We start from the raw sequence: 16580 nt of genomic DNA on the forward strand, positions 1-16580 counted from the left end.
GGCATGCTGCCCCCAGGCTTATCTGAAGGCAGAAGACTGAGCATGTACTGGAGATAAGTCACTCTTCCAGTTCATTTTTTTGAAAAATCAACTTCCAGTTGATTTTTTTTTTAACAGAGTTTTAAAAGCAAAATCCCTCAGCTACAGACTCTAACAGTGCTGTCGTATAGATGTTGAGAGGCTTAAGGGCATGGGTACTTGAGAAAATGAGAGTATTGTGCAGTTAGAGGCAGGAGAATGAAAGTTGGGTTTTTTTCCTTTGCACCAAAATTTGTCATATACCTTCCTAAAAAAAATTTACTTGCAGTATTGAGGTAAATCAGGTCATGTCCATGTTGAAAGTAAGCTCTGTATAATTCTTTTTTTCTTTATTTTTATATTCATTTTCATATGTTTGCTAATGCAAAAATACAGAAAAAGACTAAATTTTCTCTGAATGAAGAAGATACAATCGATTAAAATACAAAAAACCCCACTTTTTATGGATATGGAGACTGGGTTTATATAATGAGAAATTGTAGTAGTTTGAATTCTTTCTCTATTCATACCTATCAAAACTAAAAGCAGTAAAAAAAATTGACTATGGAAACAGTTAAGTACATTTTGTTCACCAAATTTAATTTCCATATATCTGATCAAATGGAAATGTTTTGACATTCAGAAATCAAAATATTTTCCCTTAGCTTGTTGAATCAAAAATCAAATTTTGGCTTAGCTAAGCAGTAATTTCTTTAACCTAGCAATGTTACTATTTTACCATACATCATTGGTAGTTATCTTTTAAATCTCAAATTTCTTCATACCCTTTCTCTCTTGGACTTAATAGATGGATTACATTTCCCAGGATGCACTGTGATCATGTAACTCCTAACATCAGCTCAACCAAACTGTAAACATTGATGTACAATGGGATGCACTTTCCAATAAGGGAGGCATCTTCCATGCAATCAGGATTTTGTCTGTTGACATTACCAGGAGTATGTAATTTCACAGAGATTTCTTGCAGAAATTTCTTTTGTGGATTCATCAGTGTTGGAGACACCAGGAAGAAAACATTTCTTTGACCTTATCATTTCAGTTTCTGTCCTTGGCTTATACCAATCACAGATAGAATAAACCAATAAGAGATTATTATTTTTTACTTCAAAAAAACAACATTGTTTTCTATTTATTTTTGTGCCCACAGCTGCCTCAATATGCACTGTGATATGTAACAATTTTACTTTGTAGTATGATTCTGCTAAAGAGACTGTATAAAGATATAATTTTTCCCATAGCATTTAAACTTTTTCTGCATTCAAACATCAAGGTTTTCTTAAAATCTATTTACTTGTTCACTGTAACACTGTAGATAAATACAGTTCTTGAATGCTCAGCATTCAGAGTCAGCTATTTCCCTATTTTGCCTGTGTCCCCTCACTGCCTTCAGGTGGTTATTTTGGCTGAAGTTGAACCTGACTGTATTAATATCACATTGCAAGGCTATAAAGATTACCAAAATTATGAGTCAGCTCATAAGCACAGAGGTAACATAAGTGCACCAATCTACTGTGACAGATTTATACTGCCGTATTGCCCAGTGCTCTGGTTTGGGCTGGGATGGAGTTAATTTTCTTCTTAATAGATGGTACAGTGCTGTGCTCTGGACTTAGTAAGAGAATAATGTTGACAACACACTGAGGTTTTGTTGCTAAGTAGTGCTTACCCTAAGTCAAGGACTTTTCAATTTCCTACGCTCTGAGAGTGAGGAGGTGCTTAAAATTTGTTTGTAAGCCATATTGTTCATTAACAATTTTTTGAAAAGTCTTAGTTGCAGTTCTCATGAAATTCAGACTCTAGATTTGATTCTACTAAGAACAATTTATTTTATGAAACTCTGTTTTCAGACTTCACCTTTTTCCACAACCACACAGAGAAATCGGTATCAAATCATTCATCTGAAACTGGACCAACTCCTGCCTACATTTGTCTTTTCCAAAGAGGAATTATTTTTAGTCTTTTAGTCTGCTTGATGACACCGATATTCTTTTTCTCTCACTGGAGACTGGTCAGATGTTTTGACAGTTGAAGAGGTTGTTGCATCGTCTCAGGATAAGATCTTCTTAAATTAACTCATTTAGATCGTCATCGTCATCGTGGCTAGGCTTCGCGAACGAAGATTTGGGAAGGCACTATCCACATTTGCTGCAGGCACGCTGGTGGCTTATGAGGCCAATACGTGATAGACATATCCGATTGCAAAAGGCGCAGCAGAAAGACTCCTTAGATGGTGTATTTTGCAAGACACGGTTCTTTCTGCGTTGCCTTTTTTCCTCGAGAGTGATCCTGCGTGAGTTCTCAAAGGAGACAGCTGCGTTGTAGATGGTGTGTCTCCAGGCCTCCCGATTGGAGGCCAGAGTAGACCAGTTATGGTGATCAATATGGCCAAGGCTGAGATGTTGTTTCAGGGAGTCCTTGAATCTTTTCTTCGGGGCTCCTCTCATGCGGCAGCCAGTGGCAAGTTCACCATAGAGCAGGATCTTAGGGAGGCGGTGGTCCTTCATCCTTGAGACGTGCCCTAAGTTTTGCACCTCATTTTCATTCAAAGACTTTTGCAAGACAACAAAATAGACAGTTCATGGAACCTGTTATGGTTGGTACTAAGCTACTTATATTCCAAAGAATCCTTTTGTTTTTTCTTCTGTCCTCTCCCTTCTATTTTTCTTTCTTCTCACCTTCCTTCCTTTCACCTTCCTTTCTCCTCTTTTTCTCCTTCTTTCTTCTTTTCTTTTCTAAGAAATAAACCCACTACCTGATGTTCGTATTTTTTTAATAACTCATTCAGGTTAAGACCCAGAACTTCTACTTGTTGGGGAGCTCCTTGGTCTTACTCTTCTACTGTGTTTCCCAGATCAGAGTGTCATCTGTTTAGGTCTTAGCATGTCTCTCATCAGAGAAAAATGGTTGTATTTTCTGGTGAAACACCTATGGTGCAAAGTATAACCCAATGACAACTGGGGGAAACTGTCTCCCAAAGGAGGTGTTGGAGGTGCATAAACATACCCTCTGTTTGTCTAAGAATCACTGCCAGAAGCCTGCTGAGGCATCAAGAGTAGAAAAATATTTGGAATAAGCCATCTCCTCCAGAATTTCTCTCCTTGTAGGTAGTGGAAAATGTTTCCTTTTTACATATTTATTTAGTTCTTTTGAGTATGTTCCTGGGAAAAGGGTCTGTCTTCTTTCAACTCTAACAAAAAAATGTAATTCTGTTCAACCTTTTATTCATACTCTCCTTTCAAAGTATTAAACCTTCCCAGTTCCTTCATCTTGTCTTGTTCTTAGGTAAAGAGATGTACTTTTCAACTGCAGCAGGTTGGATCTCTAAATTCAGTTTTTAATTTTGCGGTGAGATTCCTACAAAGATGTTGCAAACCTCTACTTTATTCTCTCTCATCAACAAAGTGACATGGTGAAGTGTTTGATGTATTTCTAAACCAGCATTTTTTCATGTTTTGTTTTGGTTTTTTTTTTTTTATTTATTTCTTATTTGTCCACGCTTTCCATTCAAACACTTGCTTTTAAGCTCACTACTGGAAGACTGATCTTTTACTGTATTAATAATACTGTTTCTGGTACAGATGTTCACTGCATCTGTGAAAAAGGTAAGACTAAGAAATAACCCATTTACTTTCACAATGACAACCTGGGGATTTCTGTAGCAAAATTACATGCTGCTGTTCCATTGAACCAGCGGCATTTTGTCATCTTTTCTGTCCATTTGTAATGTTTCAATATTGCTTGCCCTGCCAAAATACTGTATTCCAGTCGAGTGTCATGACATAAGGGGTTCAGTGAACCATGGTTTTTGAGAACTCCAGCTTGAAACTCTGTGCACCTTTTTACTTCATCTCTCCCATGGTCTCAACCCTCCATCATCTTCATACTGCTAGAGCTCATGCTGTCTCTAGAGGCTTTCATGTGCACAGGATACCATCTCTGCCTGTAAAGTTCCAACTGCTTTCCCAAAATTAATTCACACCACCACTGTGCTTTCTGTGATGCTCTTCCTCATCTCCACATCTGGCCACTTCTCAGAGGCTCAATTTGTTTTCCAGACTTACAAGTTGAATTCATTAAAATAGAAACAGTTTCTTTTTTTTTTTTAATAATTATTTCTTTTCAAATATTGATCTGTCATATCTTAATTTTCTGCAGAATACTGTATTCCTCAAAGAAACACACTACAGTTAAACACTTAGCCCTCTGCACTTCAATTAAATGTAAGCTTTGAATGTAGGAATTATCATTTATAGAACTACTGTTTTTCTTTTTGCTGGCTTCTGCTGCTCACAAATACACTCAGGAGTAATGTTTAAATATTTTCCAGTTGTTCTGGGAGGTCATTTTTTCCACCACTCTGAACAGTTCATTTTTCTTTCTGCTTTTGAGAGCTGTTCAATAATCACTCAAAGTCAAAGAGTCTGACAGGTCACCTTCACTCTCTCTGAGCTGATTCATCAATTTGATCCATCAGCTTTAACGGATTGATATTGTGCAACACCAATTTCTACACAATAATATATGGAATTTTACTAGATCATTCCTGAGTCTTTTTAGGACACTGTTCTCCTTAGAGAGGGAAAAAAAAATCCACCTCCATAGTAGCAATAGGGATAAAACCACAGACTAACTTGCCTTCCAGAGCATAGGAAGCCATCACTTCTAACTTTCTCCTAATGTTAGATAATTAATACTGCAGAAGATGCCCCCTGTGACACTTGAGATGCTTGAAGACCACAAGGAAGTCTCTGTGAACTAAGCTCACACATGACAGTTAAGGAAATAGGTTTGCCCGATGTCTCATGCGAGGAGGAGAAAGAGATATCTATATACATTTTTTTTGTTTTACTAAGGTGCTGGTGTTATACAAGGAAGAAAAGAAAAATGAGTAAGTACTATGCATGATATTACTAGAAACGAAAACAAAACCTACCAAGCCACAAGAGTGATAGTAGATATGGCTGTCAGGTGGGGACTGAACTTTAATCTACATATTGACCAGGTTATAAATCTCATTACTGGATGATGAACTGCACCTGTTGGGCTTGAGGCTTTGAAAAGTTAGAAAGAAAGGGGACATATCCTTCATCTTATTGGTACTGACATCAAAGGCTTTTCACTTTCTGGTCACCTTTGTAAATATAGCCTTAATGAGCAGTGGGTTGTTTCCTTCCCAGGGTAAAAATGTTTTCAAAATTAGAAACATTATTGTAGTGGTTGTGATTTTAAATTCTAGGACAGGCCAAGAGTCACAGAGATTTCAGAAAAAAAATCCTTCTTTTTATTCCTAAAGATGGATTGTATCATTAAAATATCTTCAGTTTACCCATATACCTGAGTATTTTGCTGATTAAGCAGCACAATTCTACTGATGATATCCAAAATTCTTCATTTTTACAAGCTATCTGAGAAGAAAGGTCTTTTTACCCTCTCTCTGAGTTCCTTTGAAAACTCAATATACCAGCCTAGATTAACATACAACTGATGGGAATTAAATTTACATTTTAAAGATATAAAATGTGGTGCAGGGAAATACTACATACTTCCTCTTCACAGGTACAAGTCATGTAAAATGTGCTGACAAATCTAAAACATTTTCAATGTATGTTTAATGTATTTTTTAAGTAAAGCATTTGTCATATTTAATGAATTTTTTATTTTACTAGTGCCATCTTGCCTGTTCTCTTTTAATTTCTTATTATTCCTTTACTGTCCAGCAAAATTGCAGTAACAAATATTATCCTTTTCATATATTGTTTTTATTCCAGAAACTTTGATTTGAAGTCAATCTCATTGTCTGTTCTACTGTATTATCTTTTTAAGGACTTTATATCCCCATAGCATAATTCAATGAACTCTTACTTTTTCCTGAGTACTTTTTCATTCCTTTCATTTACTTAAGAAGGCAGCTTTTTAACAGTAGATACCTCTGTAGTTGATAAGGCACTAATAGATGATGATAAAAATACAGTATTAATAAGCAAAAGGGAGGAAATGAGGGGGAAAAGGAGGCAAGCAAGGAGCACTAGATGAAGAGAGAAAGGAAGGAAGAAAGGAAGAAAGGAAGGAAGAAAGGAAGGGGGGGAGGGAGGGGAGAAGGCTATTTTTGTCATCTGTACTCTGTGTGGTGGGTCAGTGATGTATACCTAAATCCACACTTGCATGTGACCATAATCAAAAATAAATTCATTGTTCTCAGCAGAATGAGTTCAACCATGCATGAGCATATGCCTCTCTCAGAAAACTACTGACAGGATGAGAGGAAATGGCTTCAAGCCAATCCAGGGGAGATTTAGGTTGGACATCAGCAAGAGTTTCTTCATTGAAAGGATAGATAAGCATTGGAATGGCCTGTCCAGGGAAGTGGTGGAGTCACCATCCTGAAAGTAACCGGATGTGGCACTTAGGTTATGGTTTAGTTGGCAGAGAATCATAGAATTGTAGAATCACCAAGGCTGGAAGAGACCTTTAAAATCATCAAGTCCAACCATCAACCTAGCACTACCACTGTAACCCCTAAACCATTAAACCATATCATCCAGTGTCAGATCCAGATGCCTCCCTGGGCAACCTATTCCAATGCCTGACCAACCTAACAGTGAAAAATTCTAACATCTAATCTGAATCACCCCTGTTTCAGCTTAACAATTCCTCTTGTTCTCAAATGGACGTGATGGTGTTCAGTCAAATGGATATGGTGGTGTTGGGTCAAACATTGAACTTAATGATCTTGCAGGGGTTTTCTAACTAATGATTCTGTGATTCTATGGTTCTATGATATTATCAATTAGGATTTAAAAAAAGTATCAATCTCATAAATAGAATGAGAGAGTTTTTTGTTGTTGTTATTGTATTGCTGAAGAAGGAAATGTGTTTCCTAAAATCCACATTAGTAAGAGTTATGTGTTTGCAACTGAAATTCAGTTTTGAAGAAACGTGACTGCGATGGAACATAAATCAGCACAAGAGAAATGTGTTTATTCAGAATACTAACTTGTCCCTATTATTTCACAAAGCAAATAGAAGTCCTGCTGTAAACATCTTATATATGGAATGGTTATTTCCTCACTTGTCTATAGATCCACACTTTCATGCACTGATTAATATGGATTCCTGTCAAAATCAAGGAGGTTCCAAATCTGAAGTTTTGGTTAAAACTTGTTTCCAATATTAGTGCATTTTTCTTAGTAAAATCATGGGGTTTTTTTTATCACACAGTCAGAAAGAATGGTGCTGGCCACATGCATGCTACCCCTTATTGTCGCTGCCTACATGTTTGATGATGTCCCAGGGACTAGACTGACATCACAACATCACAACATGATTCCAGTTTTAAGTATCAAATCATGTGGTCATAGTCTCACATTGGGCATTGAATTCCTTCTGTATAGAGCTTTGATTCTGGGGTCTGAGGGTTTGAAAATCAGTCCATGACATCTATTGAAATTATGCCTCCCTGGATAATAATGGGTTGCAGACAGTTGCCACTTAAGCTAAAACTTCTTATGTAAAGGGTTCAGTGAAGATGGAGCATTTTGTTCTATTTTTGTACATGACTGTTCAGTTTTCTCTGCTATAAACAATGTACTGACTCATTATGCCAATCACTCAAATGAAACCAAACCTCTTTAAAACTAAGATAAGGTATAAACTTTGAAAACAGGTTAAGGTTAATCTTTCAACAGCAGCTAGGGCTCAGAAAAAAAAAAAAAAGGAACATCCTGTTGTTCAGATAATACTAAGTTCAGATGTTATTTAGTAACAGAAAGAAAACTTTCAGAAGTTAATTTTTTTTAAGGTTCTTTACAAACATGCTTAATCAAGGTAAATAAAACATGTAAGTACTTAGTTGGCAAGAATGAAGATTTCTGAATTATATTTATTAGCATGAACCCCCCACACAGCAACACGACAATTATGACATACTTTATTGAAAAAGGAAGTGTTTCCTAGAGACATATAACACTAAGGGTCACTTTATATCTGCAAGAATTAATTGGTTGACAACAATGGAGTTATGTTAATCTATCTGATATGTGGATTTGTCTCAATCCTAAAGCCACCTTTTTGTTGCCATTTGATGTTCTCAGACACTACTGCTGACTGCTCCACATTTTGCCTTTCTATTCCTCAACCTTTCACCATCTTTCCCCTTGTATCCAGTATGTCTTGTTTTTCATTGCTACAATTGCACTTAAAGAATTTTATTTTCTAGTGTTGTTCTTTCACTTCTGCTTCCTATTTTCAGTTTCAGCACAATACCCCTACACCACACACACAGGGCTTTACTGTAGGGCTTCCTGAAATAATCCTCTGCCCATTTCCTAAGCTCATGATGCAACGTTTGTGCTGTTTCCTAGTCTAGTGTAGACTTCAGGCCTAAAATGTTCAGATGTTAAATTCAGATAAGATGTATTCCCCTGTAACGGTAAAGATTTGGTGTGCAGAGAATGTTCATGCAGTTGTGAGTAACTCAGGATTATGGTCAATGTGTAGAGGTGGGCAAAAAAGCAAAAAGTAACATAATGAAGGAAGAGAACAGAGAACAGTATCAAAATATCCTAACAGCACTATAGTAATGCAAACAGTGGTGTGTTCTCAACAGTAACAACAATAATAATAGAAGAAAACAGAGCAATTATTCAGTTCCTGTGGTTCCCATTCAGAGAACATGCAGTGGAAGGTAAGAAGGATCAGAGAAACACAGGTCAGAGCCATGCCATCTCCTACCTGAGAGAGACTGAGGACTGTAATTGTGTGCTTTGCAGAGGAGATAAGAGGAGCTAAGATAAAGGCACACAATCCAATTACAAATACAGGGAAAGATGAAAATCACTGAGGATCTACTTTGCTTGCAATACTAGAAGACATTTGGAGGGTGCCTGTGTTTGAAATCCATTCCTGACACAGTGCCATCCAAATGTATTTTTGACTCCTTGGATATCAAGGACATTTTTACGGTGATGGGAGATAATACATGGATCTTACAGGAGATTTGCATCCCTTTCAGCTAGCAATTGAAGCTCAAAGAAGATAACCCACCAAGGAAAAAATTATACTAGATGTCTAGGTCTATTTAATCTTGCTTTCAATGAACTTGAAAGTTGGCAAAATATCTGAGTGTAATACCTAATCTAACTAAATAAATACAAGTAATAAACATCATCCACAGGTAGCTTTGGACAGCTCTGGTTTAAGTCTATTTATTTATGTACCTTCTGGTTTTGCTTATCTCCTGGATATCCTATTCCAGTTGGATTGTGACAGTATTACAGTTGCTTTTTACAAAGATATAAAAGAAGACTTCTTTCCTTGACTAAGCTGGTGATCTGAATATAGCCAAAAGACACTGAAACAGGTAGACACAATATAAAAATACAGAAAGGATGCAATTTGTATATTTGTCAAAATTTGGACATCTTAAGTAATTTCATATACTAGAGTATCTTGTCTGATTTCCAGCTGCCACATCAAAAGGTTAAGAACCACTTTTCTGTAACATATCATAACTGCCATTCCTTCAGGAACATAGGGAAACTCAGCATCAGGAACTCATCTAATTAAACATTTAGATCTCCACGGACTGTGATGGAAACTTAGACATTTAGATGACCTGCAGATACCCATATCACAGACAACAGAGTTTTGAAATGATCCAAATTTTCATGCTTAAGCATGTGAGTTAAGAATTTTCCTTCATAGAAAGGTAATTCTATAGCTTCTTCTGATAGATTCTAGCATATCTCTTTGAATCACCTGACATCGCTGGGGAAAGAGTGTAGCAGTTTCTGTAAGTCTATTTTATATTCTATAAAAAAAACATCTTTCAGTCTGAGTACTAATTCATGAGGCATGATTCTAGTGAGTCTAGAAACTAAGTTTCAAAGATTCAATTATGTTCACATATAGAATTTTCTCTCAATAGGCTTACATAGATAGACATTTGTTTTTCTGTATGTTAAGTAAAATAATTACTTATGCACCCAAGTAAGAGTATAGAATATAGATTAAGGAAAAATGTGGAGTGTAGAATGTGGTTACTTGGTAATGGATGGTAAAGTTTAAAACAGGTAAAGCTTAGAATATAAAACTCCAAGTCTTTGAAATGGCAATTGTGCTCTAAAATTCAGGTTAACATTTTTATTATTCAGTTTTATTGGATTAATATCAAGCCTAATGTTGAATTTCAGTTATCTGAGATTTATGTTGGGAAAGTGTTTGACATTTTCCCATCACTTTGTGCTTTGGTAAAAAAATTATTCTGAAATGAAATTATACACAGTCTTACCAGCTCTTAGCTGAGTCGGTGCTGGAAACTTTGAGCTTTTAATCACTGCTATGGACATCTAACTCAGCCAAAGCATGAAAGTAGGATTAGATTGAAACACCAAATGGTCAGCAGTCAAATAGACCACAAGCAGGCTACTTTGGATGGGATTTTCCCCATTTCTTTAGAGTCCAGAGAGAGAAGATGATGATGGTCAGGAGAGAGTAGCTCCAGAAAGCTAGAATGTGTATTATCTTTGTATGAGGACCTGGATGACACTATGTATTTTAAAAAGTAGAATATAAGGGGAAAAATATCTGAGGAGTGGAAAGGTGGTGTTCAAAAAGGGATGGAACAGATAATTTAGGAATGTGATGCTCAAATATTCACACACCTAAAGATGTTCAGAAATGCAGAGAGTAACTTTCATGAAAAGAAATTAAGACACCGCTTGCAACAGAAAGGTTTATTTGACAAACAAATTTGCTGTAGCGGAGAATAAAAAAGACACAAACAGAAAATTTCTGGCAAAGAAGAACAGAAATTTAACTAATTCCAGGGAAAAAGGAATGATGAGTACAGTTGGTTTTGTTTGTACTTGAGAAATAAAATAGGCCAAGGGTAATTTTCTGGGTCAGAGTCCAAGGGTTGTAGCACAGTCCATGTCCATCAAGTTAAATTCTCTCATGTCACCAAAGTGCTCACGTGCAATATGTGTGCTGAGAATGGTTCCTTACTGGAGAGAAGTCTGAAGCAGTGCCTGTGCATTATTTGAGAAAGTGCTTGCCAGGCTGGCCTAAAACCGTGCTGTTGACTCTGCTACTTAGCTGTGAGAAAAAGTAAGGCCCACTTGCCATAGTTCTGTTTAGTTTGCTAGCACAGGTGTAGCCTGGGAGAGTAGAGTCCAAGGAGACACGAAGATAATATTCAAAGAACTGCAATGAAATGCCATGACCTAAGGGCCGAAGAAAAGCAGGGAGGAAAAATGCTGGGATTCCTCTCAACTCCAGGACAGGTCAGATCTAAAAGCCTGAGAAGCACCTTACCAAGAATTAGTCAATAAGTCATCAAAGGCATTATATTTTGTCATCAAAATATATGCAGTGAACAGAAGTATGCAATGCTAGCTATAAGTAAGATTATGAGATATGAATGTGAGGAAGCCTGAAAAACTTTCTATTAATTTTTAGCCAGGATCATTCCTGCTGGTCTAGCTGATCCTGCTTCTTCTACTGAAGCACGTCTAGACTATGGCAGTTTAAGGAAAACAGTCAAGAAAGTGGTGTTATTTCCAGTGATTCCTCTTGCAGAATTTCAGAAATTTTTAACTTCAAAGGAGGAGGATAAACATTTAACAGGGGAAGGAAAATAGGTAGATTACTGATTATTATTCCCAGGAAACTGAGAAATGATCACCCAACAACTAGCATTTATGAAAAGAGAACAGTTCTTGGGGGAAAAAAGATCAAATTCAGAGCATGATCTTAGACATGTGGAAGAAGAATGTAATTTCTTTAGTGCAATGTTACTTTGGAATTTCCATATTAAACAAGAGGACAAAACCCGAAATGAAGAACTCCAAGCCTAACTGAATATATCAGTATGTCAGAAAAATACTATTAAATAAGCAAAACATTAGCAATGATTAAGGAAAATGAGCATATCAGCAAAAAAGTTAGATCTTGGAAGGGTTAAGGGAGACCTGCCAAAACTCCAGAGGGAATGTATGAATGCTGCAAGGAAAAACGTAAAGCAAAGCAAGGATAGGAAGCAAGGAGTTGATAGAAAGATACTGCTAAGCTTGGTCTGAAAATTAAATTGATAACAAACTCAATTCTCGCTACCAAAGCTTGGGGCACATGCAGGAATAGAATTGCTGTGACACTTTCCAGTGATAGAGAGTGGTACTTTGCAATGACACTGCCATCAGAGATGGGGAGCAACTCAGCACATCTTTGACTGAATCCTGTCATATCTTTCTGTGGATCTGAGATATAGTCAACACAGAAGAGATCAGTAGGTCACCCAGGAAGGAATTAAATAATCTTAAGAATTAGAACTTTAGGAATAGCATCAGTTTCTGCAGTACAAAGGGAAAGGCAATTCATTTAGGAACAGATAGAGGGAACTTAAAGTATTGTACTAGTGGTAAGGATGTATTACTCATTAGAATATAAGAGTAATTACTGATTATTTTACCTGGTACTGCTGGAATTTCAAGTAAAACATTCTAAGCACTTCTCTTTATTCAGCAAACATGAACTCAAACTAGATGGGAATGGAAGGACTATCCAAACCAATAAGGAAACAAAAAGTCTTTTTTTTCAAAGACGAGAAAAAAACAGCCTGACAATTCTGTCCTAGAAAAGTCTGAGAGGGTTATGACTGATCCCTGTAAATCCTTAGGAAGAGAGAAAACCCACATGAGCTTAAGGGTGTTGATGTTACAGCCCCAAAATAAAGCAGCCGATGGTGCATCAAGGCTGAAGACTGGAAATTATACATCAGTCTGTGAGCCTTTGCAGAAGAATAGTGGTATTTAAGGAACCAAAACTAAACATTTTGAGAGCCTTGTTTAATACATTTATGACCAGCATAAAAAACCCACAATTGCTTGTGATAGGAGGCAAAACTATGATCCTAAGGATTTCAATAGTCCTTTCCAGTTTTCTGCTTCAGAAATGCTGCAGAACTTTGCTGACCAGCAATGAATTAAGAGAAAGATGAAAATACACAGTGGTTACTTAGACTAAAACTACAGAGTTCTTACAGAAAAAATTTTCTGTTTGCGTACATTTACACCTAAGGTTAAACATTACACTGAAAGGTAAAGCCTCTCATTGCAACATCAGATGGTAGTTTTCCTCACACACTAATGGGTTAAAAAAAAAAAAAAGGACAAAAAATCTAACTAAAAACCTATACCAAAGATTTCAGGAATGCTTCTAAAATAAGAACCACATCAATGACTGACAATTATGCAGAAAAACACAGATTATTAATGTCTTCTGACACAAAAGTACTCAGGTCCAGTATTGCACTTCCTATATTTTCTTATTAGATGCATGACTATGTCAGGGAATGCACAAACATAGAGGAAGACAAAAAGCAAGACCTTCAAAGGCACCAAGAAGCATTTAGGAATGGAAATTAGGTGCCTAAGTGGTATCACCCCTTTGTGTATAGATTCCATAATTTCTGCAATTAAGGATGTACATAGGATTACCACTATATACAAAAAATGCATGCAATCATAGTAATAAATCTGGGACTTCTGCCAAAGCAACTGCTCTACAATTGGATAATTTTTTTTCTGAGAAATTATTTCCCTTAAAATCTTTAGTCAAATTTTGCCTTGAATAAATAAATTTGTCTCATCGCACCTGCAACAAAAATAAATGCTTTTATAATGCAAAAGAATATTAAAACAGACCTGTTCTTCCACAATGACTGGAAACGGTAGAAAACAGCAGTTTTCAATGAGGTATCTAGTTTAGTGTGACAATGTTATTCTTCCAAACTATCTGATACACGCAAGTCAGCCTGTTCCCAAAAGCTCTGCCTGCATAAAACACAGTTTTTATTAAACATTTCATTTTATTAATTAATGTAGAGGAATGATGTTTAACATAATTTCCTCTAAACTATTTTATAAGATCTGGAGTAAGTGGTGAGCAGGATTTAAGGAGATTTATTCCCATGGATGTAAATTTCAACATTGTAAGAAGCCACCCAACTCCCTTCAGCACATTTGGCTCTCACACCTTGCCAGGTCCCATTTTACCTTTCACTGGCTTTTATCTCAAAATGCTCGTAAAATTTTTTCCCTTCACTGGGGCTTTTCATTAAGAAAACCAACTTTTTTAATCACTGCTTATTAGAATATACTTTATAATTTATACCATTCTGTGATCAGAAAAGAATTAGAAGGAATAGAAGGTATTTCAATGAACTGTTGAATGACAGCAAAAATCACTAAACTCTCTTTGAACTTTAATTTATCTTTCTGTTCTAATTTGTGAAATGTGATGGCCAGGCAAATAAAGCATTAAATGTTGAATGTTGATACTTTACTGGTATAAAGTATTGACTATTCTCATATTTGTGTATATGTGTGTGTGTATGTCTATTAATCTATTATGCTGTCATTACTCATGAAAATTTTTATGAATATTTTAAAGATTTCTTTCCACTGGCTTAGAGTTAGCTACTTATATCAAACAAGGAATGAATTCCAAATGATGTGGGGGGAAAACACGTACACTGTGTTTCGCTAGCACAGGTATAAAATTCAACAGTAAAAAAGCCATTATGTCATAAACACAGTTAAAAGAGAGACATTCTTAAATTATGTATTTATTGGTTTTGATATAGACAGTCATAAAAGTTAATGATGGAAAAGATCTGAGTGAAGATGTTGAAAGAGAACAAGGATTAAGAGAGGCTGCAAACTGCTAAACATGATTGCCTATTTAAACACTTAAAATAAGCACCACGAAGATTTTTTTTGTCAGAATCTGGTAGCCCACATTCAATTTTAAAAAGTTGATTGAAAAGTTAATAGAATGAAAATCAGCCTACTAGTTTTCAATACTTTATACAGACTTGGGAGCCTAACTTTTTTAAAAAGGTTTGGTGCTGTTAGGGTAAATGTTGAATAACTTCTTCACTTTTCATGGTAACTTCCATTCTTTTTTAGGGGTGCATTTTAAAAGGAACTGGTGAGCTGCTTTGTGTTCACTAATGTATTTGGAGAACTGTGGAACAAATCAGTTCTCAGAGTTCTAAGCCACAACAGTGAAATTTCCTCAAGTATCTGAAATTGCTTAAAGGCAATAATTCTTGACATACCATTTCACTGCATGCAAAATGTTTGCCGTGTGTTTACTGGGAATTCATCTGAAACCCTGGAGAGAGGCACTGGCTTAGAACAACTGCTTCTGGGACAGAGCAGTAGCTGCTTCCATGGAAGCAAGCTTCTCCCAGAAAGCAAGGGTGCCATCAAGAATGCTTTGTCTTAGAATTTGCATTCATTTTAGCACAATGTATTTCTGCAATTACAGACATTAAAGAAATGCACAGCATTAATTATTTCTGCATCAGTAAAGCTGCTAAGATAATAATTTCCTAGCATCTTGCTACAATCCAAGTACCAGTTTTGGTTTTTAACAGTAAAATAAAAAGAAGGGCAATTTGAGATTTTTCTTAGTCACAATAACAAAGCAGCAAAACCCACTTTGGGAGCTGGATGAATGATTGGCAGCAAAGGTACTCTGAGCTCTGCCCTGCTCTGGCTCTGCTTGAGAGCAGAACCACTATTACCGAGTTCAAGATCATCTCCATGCACTGTAGTCCTTGCTACACAGACACTTGCCAAGCCAAGCTCAGTCTGACTGAGGAAGGGGTCAAGGAGCAAAGTGCATGGGATAAAAAGAAGAAAGATCAAAGTAAAGAAACACAGCATAAACTTGTTAACCTAACAGATAATGAAGGCATTAAAAAAGAAGAAACTACACAAATAATATTTTGATATGAGGGAGCTTGCCATATTATGGTTGACTGACAGAATCTGTTTTACTAGTTAAATAAGAACTAGACCTGATGGAAAAAACTTGAAGGGATATCAAGGCAGGCTCCATTACAGCTGACACACTCTCATCACCCTTATATAACACGACCACCCTGTTCCATGGAAATAGATAAGTATGTTTTGTGCCCTAAAAAAACCCCAAAAGGATAACTAAGTGCCTTATTATGGTTCTTCACCTACTAAATTTTGTCAAATGCACTGCAAGCCTTACTAAAGTCTCTGCACATTGTTAAGTTTCTGAATTATGGGGTTGTCATTTGACAAAAGCACAACCTGAGGACAGAGACAAATCAAAGCCAACAAGTGTGACCAGATTCTTTGTTTGGTAGTCCAGTTGAAGACAGCAGACAATGTTTCTGGAGCTGAGGAACAAGTAAATAGCCATTTGAGGAAATGATGTTCAGCATCTTGAAATATAAGTTTAGGTACACAAAAAAATCACAATGCTTAAGAAGTTCTCTGTGAATAAGGGGCATGCACTGGACCCATAGTGAAATAACATGACACAGAACCAAAGTCGTCTTAATTGTTCAATTCAGCAAAGCCTACACTATATTTCTGTTCCACACCTCTTCCATTAGGATAATGTTTGTAAGCCACGTTATATCAAATTTTCTATTCTTTTTGCTTTTTTTGCCCAGGTTTTTTTCATTTGTAAAGTATATATTTAATTAGTTTCCTCAG

This window comes from Chiroxiphia lanceolata, chromosome 3 (assembly GCF_009829145.1).
Source record: "Chiroxiphia lanceolata isolate bChiLan1 chromosome 3, bChiLan1.pri, whole genome shotgun sequence".
Lineage (NCBI taxonomy): Eukaryota > Metazoa > Chordata > Aves > Passeriformes > Pipridae > Chiroxiphia > Chiroxiphia lanceolata.